The sequence below is a fragment of the Sapajus apella genome, unplaced genomic scaffold (assembly GCF_009761245.1).
Source record: "Sapajus apella isolate SASKATOON/1434 unplaced genomic scaffold, GSC_monkey_1.0 scaffold41, whole genome shotgun sequence".
Lineage (NCBI taxonomy): Eukaryota > Metazoa > Chordata > Mammalia > Primates > Cebidae > Sapajus > Sapajus apella.
The window spans coordinates 11,191,875-11,205,343 of record NW_022436981.1 but is presented as its reverse complement, the minus strand read 5'-3'; positions in this window follow the sequence as shown (position 1 = coordinate 11,205,343).

The following is a 13,469-nucleotide window of genomic DNA, read 5'->3' as shown; positions in this document are numbered from 1 at the left end:
ATCTCCACATCACCTGCGCCATAAGAGTGATTCTGGCTGAAGCCTGAAATGGAACGGCTGAGTGTGCAGTGAGGTCAGCAGCTATGTGTGGTGTGAAGAGAGAGGGTTTGTTACACTGAACTATAATTGGGTGGTAGAAATGTCACCAAGCCAGGCTTGCAGCAAAAGATGGGACCAAACTGAACTCAGTAACTCTCAGCAGCAGAAGTTACATTAGCATTTCTGCACATTAGTGAAAAGCACACAGCTCCTTATAAAACAAACTCCCACCAAAAGAGCTTTGCATGTTGAAGGCATTTATTCTTTTAGAAAGTACACCCAGTTAGTTACACTGTATGATTACGATTATGTAAAAGAAACTATGCAAATTATAAAAAGAGTGAAAACTGATGCAAGCAAAATGATACTAGGCATTAGTAGTGGGGATAATTTTTTTAGATTTCTAATCTTCTTTATTGAGTACTTATGAGTTTCATAGTTGAAAGCAGAAATTTTAATGAATGAATTTTGCCAAATCAAAGCTCCATAGCTCCACAGATAATTTGTAAAATGATTAGACCTTATGAAACTTTGGTAAGCTGCTTAATTGGGAGAAAAATATACTTAAATCAGCAGCTATTATATATTGGCAATTATAATTAGAATGATGATTTGGAAAAGGATATATATTTACATATACGTATACATATTTAAGATACATATGTATAAATATGTGTATATGTATGTATATATGTAAATACATATATGAAGATAAATATAAGCTGGGTGTAGTGGCTCATGCCTGTAATCCCAGCACTTTGGGAGGCCGAAATGGCAGATCACCTGAGGTCAAGAGTTTGAGACCAGTCTGGCCAACATGGCAAAACCCTGTCTCTATTAAAAATAGAAAAATCAGCCGTACATGGTGGCATGTGCTATAATCCCAGCTACTCGGGAGGCTGAGGCAGAACTGCTTGAAGCCAGGAGATGGAGGTTGCAGTTAGCCAAGATCGTGCCACTGGACTCATGGGCAACAGAGTGAGACTCTGTCTCAAAAAATGTATATATAAATATATATAAAGATATATTTATTCCTGGATGAATATACATATATATATATATATATTCATGTATATAATATATATATTCATCCAGAAATAAATGTAACTCTTGTTATGTGCAAATCTACATTTGTGAAGACTATATAAAATATTTATCTGAATAAATGAAGTGGCATACCTTGTTTCTGCATGGAACATTCAATACTATAAAGATGTCAATTTTCCCCATACTAGTGGACCATTAGAATAAAATTTCAGTAAAAATTCCATTGCAGCTTTGCTTTAGAACCAGATATGGGCATTTTAAGTCCATCTAAAGAAAAGTAGAAAAGAAATTTCATTTTAAAAAAGGGAGAAAAACTGAAAAATAGTAACAGACTTGTCTTTCCAGAAGCTCTATAAAGCTACAGAAATTCAAACAATTTGAGGCAGTCATGGAAGAAAAGGGATGGAAGGAGAAGATGAGATTTCTATATATGAGGTTTCTGTTATTTAATAAATTCAATGATAAGACTTCTATCATTTAATAAAGGGGGCATTTCAAATCCAGGATTAATGATGGTCTGTTCAATGAATGATGCTGAGAATGGTATTTGGTAGTAAAAGACACAAAAAAGGCCTCTAACTTCAAGTCATAAATCTACTTTGTATACAGAATATATTTTGCCTATGGATTAATAATCACATGAATTAATGAGTGACAGATCTGTGCAAGTCATCAATGGAAAAAAACAGGGGTGTGTATTTTATAAATCGGGGATGAGGAAGCCTTTCCTAAAGTAAAATAGAAGTCGTGGAAGAAAATTGACAAACTTGATATAAAGAAATGAAACAGTTCTGTAACATATTGTGAAATAAATTTAAAACGTGAACAGTAGGCCTGGAGCAGTGGCTCACACCTGTAATCCCAGCACTTTGAGGGAGCCGAGGTGGGAGGATGGCTTGAGTCCAGGAGTTTGAGAGCATCCTGGGCAATATGGTGAGACCCTGTGTTTACAAAAGATTAAAAATTAGCCAAGCATGGTTGCATGTACCTGTAGTCCCAGCTGCTACTTGAGAGGCTGAGGTGGAAGCATCGCTTGAGCCTGGGCGGTCAAGTCTGCAGTGTGCTGTGACTGCACCACTGCACTCCAACCTAGGCAACAGAGCAAGACCCTGTCTCAAAAAAAAAAAAAAATAGTGACTAGTAGGCTGGGAGGATGACATTTGCAGCATATATAAGAGACAGATAATATAAAATAGATAAGCAACCAAATAACTAACAGGGCAAAAGGATATAGACAGACAAGCCGTAAAAGGTAAATACTAAGCCTAATGGATACATTAAAAGATTTTCATCCTCATGCATTCATCATGACACACAAATTAAAAATCACTGAGAACCACATTTCATATTTTGTATTGCTTAATACAGAAAAGATTGATAATATCCAGTATTTCAAGGTGGTGGGGGAAAGGAGGCATTTTTATATGTGATGGTACAAATATAATTCAGTGAACCTTTTATTTGAGAATAGCTTTTTAAATAACCCAGCAATTTCACATCTAGAAGTCAATTCTACAGAGTGACTTACACACATACCCGTGGATATATGCACAAAGCATTGTCTGTAAAACTGAAAAAAATTAGAGTCAACTTAATGCCCATCTATGAAATTACGGTTTCACTCTACTATGGAATACAATGCATTGTCAATAAGGATGAAGTAAGTTGAAGCAGATTACAGGTATAGTAGTGTGTACTTACTACAAAAGAAATTTACGATACCTCCTGGAGTTAGAAAAGTGTTGCATAAGGGTGTGCCGTAAATAGCTTGATTATATTTTACTTTAAAAAAAATCTTGATAAAGCAGGAAGATTTTTATCTTTTATTTTGTAAACTTGTATATTGGTTCAAATTCACTACTATTGTATTTTTAAAACAAATTTTTTTTAATTAAAGGATTTGAAACTAAATATCACTAAGTCAATCCACTTCCACAACTTCTCTGACTTTCCTGGAGGAACAATTATTTCTGCTGTGTTTACAAAAGATTCCTGGAGAGCTTTTAGAAAACAGGGATGCCTGGGCTCCATCTTAGAACAGTTAAGTTAGGATGTTATGATTTTCAAGACATGGTCTGCAGACCAGCAGCAGCAACAGTGTCTGGGTGCTTGTTAAAAGTGCACAATCTCAGGCCCCACCCCAGACCTAGTATTTCAAAATTTTCATTTAAGTAATAGCCCCTTGGTGATTTGTTTGCACTTTAAAGTTCGAGAGGTACTGACTATTCATTGATTGCCTATGTAAACTACAGCAAGCTACTTAATTTCTGTAAATTTCAGCTTCCTCAACTGTAAAATGATGGAAAGTATTATCTGTGAAAGCGAAATGAGACTTTACTCATTTAAAGTGTGCATAAAGTGCCCAGTGCCCTGCCTGGCACATGGTAGAAACTCAGTCAATGGTAGCTTTTATGATAGTGTTTATATCTCAAGTATCAGACCTAAAATAATGGCACTTCAGTAGTTTGATGTCCACTTACCAACTCCCTAGATAATCCTACATGCTCTGTCTCTTGGTAAGACCTGCAGACCGATGAGGACTGCATGTGTCCTGAGGACACATGGAAGGCTCACCATGAGCAGACTACTCCCCAGTAGTCATGTGCTTCTGCTCCCACAAGTTCAATGTGCCTTTACCAAGAGTCAGCTGGGCATGTGCTCTGCTGTTTATGCCAATAGTACTTGTTACTGAATTACATAATTTAATTAAATATTATGTAAACCAGTGACGTATGAGTACAAAAAGAGTGGTTGTTTCTATGAACCACTAAATTAAATGCTTTCAAAAGCCGTTTTTACAGTTGTCTCACCCACACCCATTTTCATTTCCAAAAAAGGATGTGGGAGAGACAACTGTAAAAGACAAGAGAAAATAAATCACATACATTTTTAACCATATTCGGGTTGTTTTGCAAGTTTCTTAACATTTTCAATCCAATGTGAGGAAACCAAAATTGGAACTCACAGTTGCTGTTTTATGGGTGAGTTTAAGAAAGATCTGTTCCCTGTGCCCACACAAAAGGTCTTGGCTCTACATCAAAAGATTGGGGATACGTGTACATTTATGTGTCTCAAGTTAAAATAAAATGCTTCAGGTATAGATAGAAATCTCTTTTAAAGATTTCCCATGTGGTCCACTTACTGAAGGTTTGGAGCTCAACGGGCTACAAAGAAACCATCATCAACTCTCCCCAACTCCTCTTCCTTTATACCCACTGCATAGGCTGATTCTTTCCTTCCCTGTCCTTATATGAAGTCTCAAGCAGATCTCCCAGTTACTTACAGGTATTAAATATCCTGAGCTCACCTTTGGTCTTAACAGAAGTCTTATTTTAAGAACTAAATGTTCAGTTTAGTGTAATAACCAATTCCAAACTTTTTACCCTCCCTGGGCTGATGCCTGAGTTAAGCCAAAAAGCCTAGAGTGAAGGTCTCGGGAGTCACGGGCTAGGGGTATTAGGGCATGGTTGACGTCTTTTCCTCTTCCGATGCTTCCCCTCACAAGCTACCTTTCCATTCCCTCCAGGACTGGGTCCAGGACTAGGGTTATGCAAAGGGCACATGGATGGAACCTCCGTGATCTGGCGTTGCTGCTCATTGAGCTTCAGTACTCAGGGTGGACTTTCATGGGGTTCTTTACCCCATGAGAAATCTCCACTGCAGTGTCCATGATGAGAACAGTCACTCCAATGCCTGGCCACTTTCACTGCCAACACTCAGCCTTCTGACTTTCAGTTTGAGGGGTCCTCTCTAGAAGGTATTTTTATTACCCCTAAAAAAGCCTTCTCAAGAAGGCTTCAGGCAGGTTTCCTGACATGGACCCACATAGCCAAGCTGAAAAACTTACATCCTTGTCATATTGTTGGTGAAACTCCAACTTGCTCCTAGTGCCTCTGTTTTCCTCTTTGCTATTAATTAATTGCAGCTCCAGCCACCATAGCTTACCTCTAGAAGAGTCAGACACCAAGAGTCTCCAAATATAGTTGTACAGATTATAAACATTGTTGTCTGTGCGAATGGGACCCTCTAGAGTTGTGCAGTATACAACCTGAACAGCCATCCTCAGAGTTCAGAGGCTAGTCCACTGAATTCCAGAGGATATAGATCAAGTTCTTTAAGTGACTCCCCCAAAGGCTTTCTCACTTGGATTCAGAAAAGTGAAAGTACACTTCTTCCCTCACCAAAAGAACAGGAACATGCCACAGTCCTCCAAAAACTCTCGCAATAGGAATCATCGATTCTCCCTCTCTGATCTCTTTAGCCTTCTCAACTCTTGGCTACATCTTAAATCTCTTCTAAGAGTCACAAAAACAGTTGTTTTGCATAGGACCCTTCAAAATACGAATTAATTCTGCTCTTAGAGCCTAGCCCTCCCACCCCCACAGATGGGGCCAAAAGTGTTCCTGTTAGACCTTTAAGTGACTTTTTAAATTATCTGACCAATTGTGGACCCAGTTGCTCCTATACATGGAAATACTACATGTAGGAGAATTAGCCAACAGGAAGAATTCAGCCTTGCAGAAATCTGTCACAGAAATGCTATTTTCTGTGAATACAATTGAGATAACCCTTGAAATATGTATCAGAACAAGTCTAAATAGAGAAGGAAGCTGGGCTGAGGGGTGCCATTGGTATACAGATTAACTTTGAATGTTCTCATTCACTCAAATTATGCTATCATTTCTGTTAAAACTCAGTTTGGAAAACATGAGAAAGATACAAGAATGGAATAGTCTTAGCTTCTTTTACTGCTTTATAATTTAAGATGATTGTGCAAGAAGTGTCAGGCCGAATATTAACCAATTTGCCTCATGCAAGTGCTTTGAACTCTCTCAGAACCATGGCCCTAAACCACTGAGGATGGGGCAAGAGCCATCCTTCAATCTTATTAATTCTGTCTTTTCTCTTGTCAAGTAATCTCTTTGGCTCATTGGAATCCATGTCTCTCTAATTCTACAAACCTACCTGTGCCCTCCCTACAAGAAGACTGTATCATAATTTTACAAAATGCTTTTGATTAGATATAAGAAAAATGATGGCCTTCTTTGTTTGGAGAATTTTTAAAAGGGTGACATTTTATCTATCAACTATTATTTTTGCAAATTTCACACTGGAGGAGGTTTTGACTCTGTTGCTGTGCTGCTCTAGTTTTGGGAATTATGAAGCTAATGCCTTTAGACCTCTTTAGAGGTTTCACACTGTTTGCTGATTTAAAATATAAATAGGTGAAATTATTGATGCTGTTGAACTTTGTAAAAATTAGTTTTCTTCTGCCCTTGGAAAGACACTTAGTCATACAGTCACCTGGAGGTGGCTGTATGCCCCGCTGAACACTGGTGAGTGCTGATAGTAAGGAAAAGAAGGAAAACAGATGTTAAGAGAAGGAACAAGCAGCCTCTGCCACAATCTATTTTCTCCCTCTTTAGCCCTCTTCTCATCCAGACCCCCAAATTTGCCAAATCAAAAGGATTTTCTCACTCAAAAAAGCATCATTTTCACAACCCAGCAAAGAAAACTAAAACTTCCAGTCTCCATGACAATCACTGCTTTGGGGGCAGCCATGTGATGTCGCAGTCGAACACATCCTGCATTCAACCACGACACACGGACACCCTTGCTTGAGCTATGGATGGTTCCCCTTCCACAAGGTCAGCCACGTATCCAAAAGCAGAGCACCGTGCCTGGCTTCTCAAGGGCTTTACCCCTCATTCCCGTGCCGCTCCAGAACTGGCTTCCCCGTGTTGCAAGCTCAACCCAGGGACCAGACCACCTCTTCTCTCCTGCTGAGTTCCTCATTAGGTCCTTGTCCTTTTCAGTGAGCTTTATATGTTGGGGCTTTCAAGGTCAGCACTACACAAAGCAAATTTCCTTCAAGCCCTTCAACCTGCAGTAAAACTACACAGCCACTGGGTGGAAAACAACACCTTATTAATGACCCGGAAATCCAAAGAGCAGAAGCTGCAAACACGTGACCTGTGTTTTTGTTTCGTTACCATGGACAATGTTGAAAAAAACATTAGTTGCCAACATTTACTGGAACATTTCACACAAAAAGCTGAATTTCCAATTTGTATTATAATCGAGAAATTAGAATCTCTCTCCACATTCTGGGCCTGAATTCCTGCGTGGCAGAAGACAGTTGAAGTGTTTTCTGGTATCCTGTGATAATAAACACATTTGAAAATGTGGACCCTGAAATTGTACAGCAGTGTCCATTGATAAGGTGAATGGACAAGCTTAAAAATAACTTTTAAAAGATTATCCTGAAAGTAAAATTAAAACTTAAAATTCTCATTGAGGACTTGTAGACTCCCAATAATGCATTGCAGATTCCTTTCCCAGAATGAAACATACTCTTATGGAGTCCCCGTCGTTCACCTGACAAACTCCTCCAACTCCTTCTGGACCAGCCAGGAGCACTGTCCCTGTACTGAAACTGCCCCAGATTCCCCAGGCCAATTCTCTGTGTTTCCATTATGCCAAAATACTACTTACCCTTTTCTCATTCTGTGGTCATCATTCATTTATCTCCACGACTCATCTATGAGCAATTTGAGGGGAAAAGATGATCATTTATAGTGTGTTCCTAGCAGTTGAGCCATAATAGCTGATTAATGTTTATTTAATAGCATGTCATCCTTCAGTCTCTGATTAAACACCATTTCTAAAAAGAAACTTTGCCTGACTCAGTCAACTTCCCAGAATCCCTGTTATGCCTCTCAGAATAGAATAGACTTCTTTGTAATGTTATAAGGCGGGTAATTGTTTTAGGGCAATTATTGCTGTCCTTACCAGATCCATGAGGCCAGGGTCTGTATCTTCCTGTTCCCCTATGTATTCCCCCCTTTGCCTAGTACAGTGCTGGGCAGCTACTCTCAAGTGGTTGGATGGCTCATTCACAACAGTCCTGGGTCCTAAGCCTCCTGCATGATGATTCTGCAGCTGCCACTTGCTCCTGTATGCCTATTCACCACCACCTACCTGTGTCTGCGCATTCCGTGAGGAGGGGCCCACGTCTCCTCCTGCGTACCACAGTGTGTCCAAACCAGCGCCTGGTTCAAGGCCTGTGTGTATGGGACATCTCCTAGGCACCGCTTCACAGCCTCTCAGCCCCACCTCACACTCCACCACCTTAGCAGCCAGTTCTGCACAAACTTACACTGATTTTTGTGTAGGTACAATCTGTTAGTGCCCCACCTGGGTGCAGGCCCCATACCTCTCTGTTCCTGTCCTTGAGTTTCTCCAGCCAGAAGAGTGGGACCCTGTGAGAACTGCCTGGACACAGAAGCATGAGTGCAGAGTGTCAATGTTTGTGGGGCCATCCTTAGCCAATGTGGACAGTTATGAGACCCACTTTAGAAAGCTTCTCAGGAGATCCGGGGGGTTGGAGCACTGTCACCTACAGTACTGGCCAACTTCATAATACATCCTTATACTGTCTTTTCCTCCTTCTGTCCCTGGCCTCTCACTCCTGCTCCTTGGAATCACTTCTCAAACTACCTGTCCCTGGCTGTGCTTTTAGGGATATTCAGGTCAAGACATGATGCAAGTTGTTGTTGAATGAGCAAGTGAATGAATAAAACTATAACCATGTTGGATACATAAGCATAATTCGGTCACCAAGAATATTGTAAATGATTATTTGCATTAGTGTAGCTCCTGAGAACAGAATTATCTCCAATAGAAACACGTAAGAGAGATTTATCCCAAAGAATCCACTTAAAAGAACTCACTTATTAAAAAAAGAAGAGAGCAGCGGTTGCCAGGGTGTGGGGCAAGGGAAGAATAAGGAGGGTTTTTTCATGGGTACAGTTTCAGTTTGGGAAGAGGAAAAATTCCATCTTCGCTGAGTGTATGATAAAATATATTGTTTTCTAAGAACGATGGCAAGGAAAACTTAGCCGTCAGCCCCCCCCCACCCCAAGTGGAAAACTGCCTGGGGCATTCTAAAGTAGCAGAATGGTATATGTATATCAAACGCTGGTTAAAACAATAAGCACGGGATATGGGACCGGCCCCCGTGGCTCCCTTGTGGAGAATGCTTTCTAGTTTGTCCATGATCAGTGGTAAGCAGGCACCAGCTGCCTACCTAGTTTGTCTTGGTTCTATGAGAAAACACAGAACACCTGCTGTTAATAATAATCCCCTGTTCAGAGAGAATAAATACGTGTGTCAGCATCTGCTCGAGGCTCTCAGACCGGAATGCCGTCAGCCCCTGAGGCTCTCAGCTGGGAAGGCTGTTGGCCCCTGATACACCCACTTTGCTGTTCTATCTGGGTGTCTGCTTCTTAATTCCTTTAGCACCGCCTGGGTGGGGTCTACAGCCGAGCCGGTCTCGGTACATCTGTCTGGGGATGGATGAGGAGGATGGTGGCACAATGGGAATGTACTTAATGCCATTGAACTATATATACTAAAAATGATTAAAATGATACATTTATGATATGGATATTCTACCACCATAAAAATTATAAGCATAATATGGCCGTAACCATTAAAAAACTCAATGGACGTAAAGAAACATTGGCAGGAAATAAATACAAATGTTGCTAATTCCTGTGACCCTATGAAGGTAGAGTTTCATAATATATATTTTTTAGCTTCCAAACTTTCTCCGCCATTGTTGTATTATATTCCTAACCTAATAGCAGCAATTATTAGTAACTACAGTAATACTTATTAAGAATTGTGGTATTAATAATTTTGTTTTTCTTGACATGGCCACAAAACATACATACATACATACATACATATATATAGGCTAACACTAAACTTTGAATACAAAAGACTACATCATTAACTAGACTACTTATTTTTAATAATAATAATTTAATGATGATATTGTAAAATTTTGTTTTGTTCTATTCAATTTCCCATTAATTGAGACTGAATTTTCACAGGAGCTGGAAATTAGACCATAATCATCACATGGCTTGTTTTTATAAAGGATGGGCTGATAACATACTGAACGTAAAATGTGAACATTAAAGGAAGTAGTGTGAAAGGCTCTTTATTAAAATAAGGCTAAGCCCATTAATTACTCAATCTCTTTATTGTCTCGAATTTTTATGATTACTATGTATTTTTGTTACCAGTTGATTCTCTCTTAACACTGGTATTCTTCTTTTAAGGTTACCAATGCTTTCTTCCCCTACAATTTTGGATTTAACCAAGTGTACTTATCCCTGGATATTTCCCTAAATTTAGTGATCAGTGCATTATACTCTATGAAACACTCCACTGAATCCTGCTAGGAGACAGTGTTCTGGAATTCCAACCCAATTTCATCACGGCCACAATTCCTGTATTCTTGGGCGAATTGTTTCACTTTGCTTATGACTAACTTTTCAAGAATGATTAAGACAAAACTAAGAATTCCTATATGCATTTTCCAAGGTTATTCTGTAGAATACTTGTTGCACATGACAGTCCCATAAAATTAAGTCTTTTGATCAAATATATATGGAAAAAAGACTGCAAATTTATCCTTGGCTTAGAGATCAACAATGCAGAATAGCATCTAAAGGCTCTGAGAAGTCTTTCACTACAAAAAAGTAATTTATCTGTTTTGAGATATACATATATATATATAACTGACTGCTGGACTCTTTTTAAAAATGTAGTATTAATTTTAACATCCCTTAGAATAAAGACATTACCAAACATACTTTAGGAGACACTGATTTTACATAAACAGAAGTTACTAATTCAAGAAAAAAAAAAAGACAAGATCTTCATGGTGGAGCAGAGAACCCCCTGTCATTGCAAAACCAGAAGTGGTCAGGTGACAGCTTGCTGAGGATATTCTAGTCCAGTCTCCTACCCAAGGAAGTCACTTTTTTAAAGGTGCTTCTAATTTCAAAATGGTAAAACAATTAGAAAATATACCCTGATGGGAAGCTCTTCATGGCAAACTCAGTTGCCTTCATGACCAGGCAAAAAAGAATAAAATTACCAGGGCCTGGTACAGTGCAAACCGTGGGTGGGTGATGGGAACTGTAAAAAGAGGGGACAACTGCCCTGTCTAAAGGGAGCAGTCACCACTCAGCTTCAGCTGCCGTTCCCATGTAGAAGAACAAGCCTAACATTGCTAGATAGTGTGATGATTCATGAAAAGCCTAAAATTTATATGCCAATGGAAAATTCCTTAATTTTGAATATTAGCTCAATAAAAAAGAAAATGAAAGCACTGTAAACAAAATACTCATGTAGGCCAAATTCGGCCCATAAGGAAATAGAATTCCTCATGTGTTCAGAAATGGGTAGCCCTACCCTAAATAATCTGAGACACAGAGGATGTCGGAATTCCTCTGCTTTCCTCCATTCTGGTTAACTGGTCACCTCTTGCTGTGCCTATCTCCTTGACTGCTTAGGAACCAGCTCAATTGGAACATGTTAAAAGAACAAAAAAGGAGTTAAAATGCTTTGAGTGAGGACATGAAGGGACACCTATGCAGAGAAAGCATGGATTTCAGAATCATAGATATTATAACTAATAATATCTATTTTAGCAGCTCACAGGCATTTTTCTTAGTATTAAGTTCTTCCCGGCTGTTTTCCAGGTAGTAGGGAGTCACTGTGTTGCCTGAAAGTACTCACAGACTGCCATCAAGCTTTCAGAATATAATTTAATATTGCCTTCTGTTCAGCAATAACTCTTGCAATTTAAAACTATCTTAAGACAACATGTAATTGATCTCAACATGCATAAACACAAGCCAATATGGTTTCAAGATTTTATGATTTGGGGTCTCAAAAAAAAGAACAGGAATAAAAAATGATTACTAAGTTTCTACTTCAAAGGCATAACATAGTTCTTCTCAGCTTCTATAAATCTTCCATAATCATGTAGCTCTTTTTTTTTTTTTTTTTTTTTTTGAGACGGAGTTTCGCTCTTGTTACCCACGCTGGAGTACAATGGCACGATCTCGGCTCACCGCAACCTCCGCCTCCTGGGTTCAGGCAATTCTCCTGCCTCAGCCTCCTGAGTAGCTGGGATTACAGGCACACGCCACCATGCCCAGCTGAATTTTTGTATTTTTAGTAGAGACGGGGTTTCACCATGCTGACCAGGGTGGTCTCGATCTCTTGACCTCGTGATCCACCCACCTCGGCCTCCCAAAGTGCTGGGATTACAGGCGTGAGCCACCGCGCCTGGCCAATCATGTAGCTCTTGATCAGAGTGAATCAAGCAGAAATAATTTAATAGAGTCAAAGCTCAGACTGTAGCTAAGTGGGTGAAATGGGACAGAGTGGCAGGGAAGCACTGGACGGGGCCATCTCTTCGTTAGAGCAGTAAGTGAAAGGGAATTTTTTATTCCTTTAATTACCTTTTTAAGAAAATTTGACAATGCAACTAAAGGGTGGGTGATCTTTGAGGTCTTGTTTAATCTTTCTTCAATCTTGTTTAATTCTAGAGTTAGAGGGTCATGAAAACAAGCAAATGACTCATCACCAGAGTGACAGACTTTCTGGAGCATTGCTCGAGTGTTCAGGCACCATGCTGGGGATAGAGAGAAAAAAAAAAAAATGAAGACCAGGAAGGAGAAAAACACATTGTTACAATGTGGTAAGTGCCAGGAGAGACAGATACACACATGACATTACAGAAACACAGAAGGAGGCACTTCACAGGCTGGGAGATGGGCAAGGGTCAGAGAGAGACAGGCAGGTCAGGGAAGGAGACGTAAGAAGAAGGCAATTGGTAGAGGAGGTATGCCATTCAAAACTTGTTAAAAAAAAAAAAAACGTTAAACCATTTTAACTTGGTGTGGTCACACGCGCCACTCTCTTTTATCAAGGCAAGTGCTCGGCCAGGACAGCAGGTTCTCTGAATAATAGGTTCCTATATGCTAAAAGAGTTGACTCTTCAATGGTGCTACAGCGAATGAGGAGTCTTTGGTGTTCATATGCAGATATTTCTTTTAAAAAAAAAAATGTTTCCTATGTTTTGGAATCTATGCCATACTTGGTAAGTGCTTGCAATAAATATGTTTTCTCCTTTGCAAATGTGTCTTTACACTAGAATGGTGCTGCTGCCTCCAGAATGTCACAACAGAGCATGTGGTTTGCAAGTGCCCACTTATGTCAAGAACCTCTTAACTAAATTGAGCACAGCCCAAGTACAGCCAGCACTTCTAGATACTATTGGGATAGGCTGTATGAATTCACAAAATTAGCTGCAGTTTCCATCAAAGTTTTCATTTCATTGATTGGCCCGTGTTTATTTTTCCAAAGTAAAAATTCAATCAGACTTTTGAACACATTGTCTTGTTGCTGGAATTATCCAATGCTTCTCACTTAAAACTCATATTTTTGAAATAATAAAACATATTTCTCTGTTTCTCCTTAAAAAGGCAATGTTTCAGACAGGTGCAGTGGCT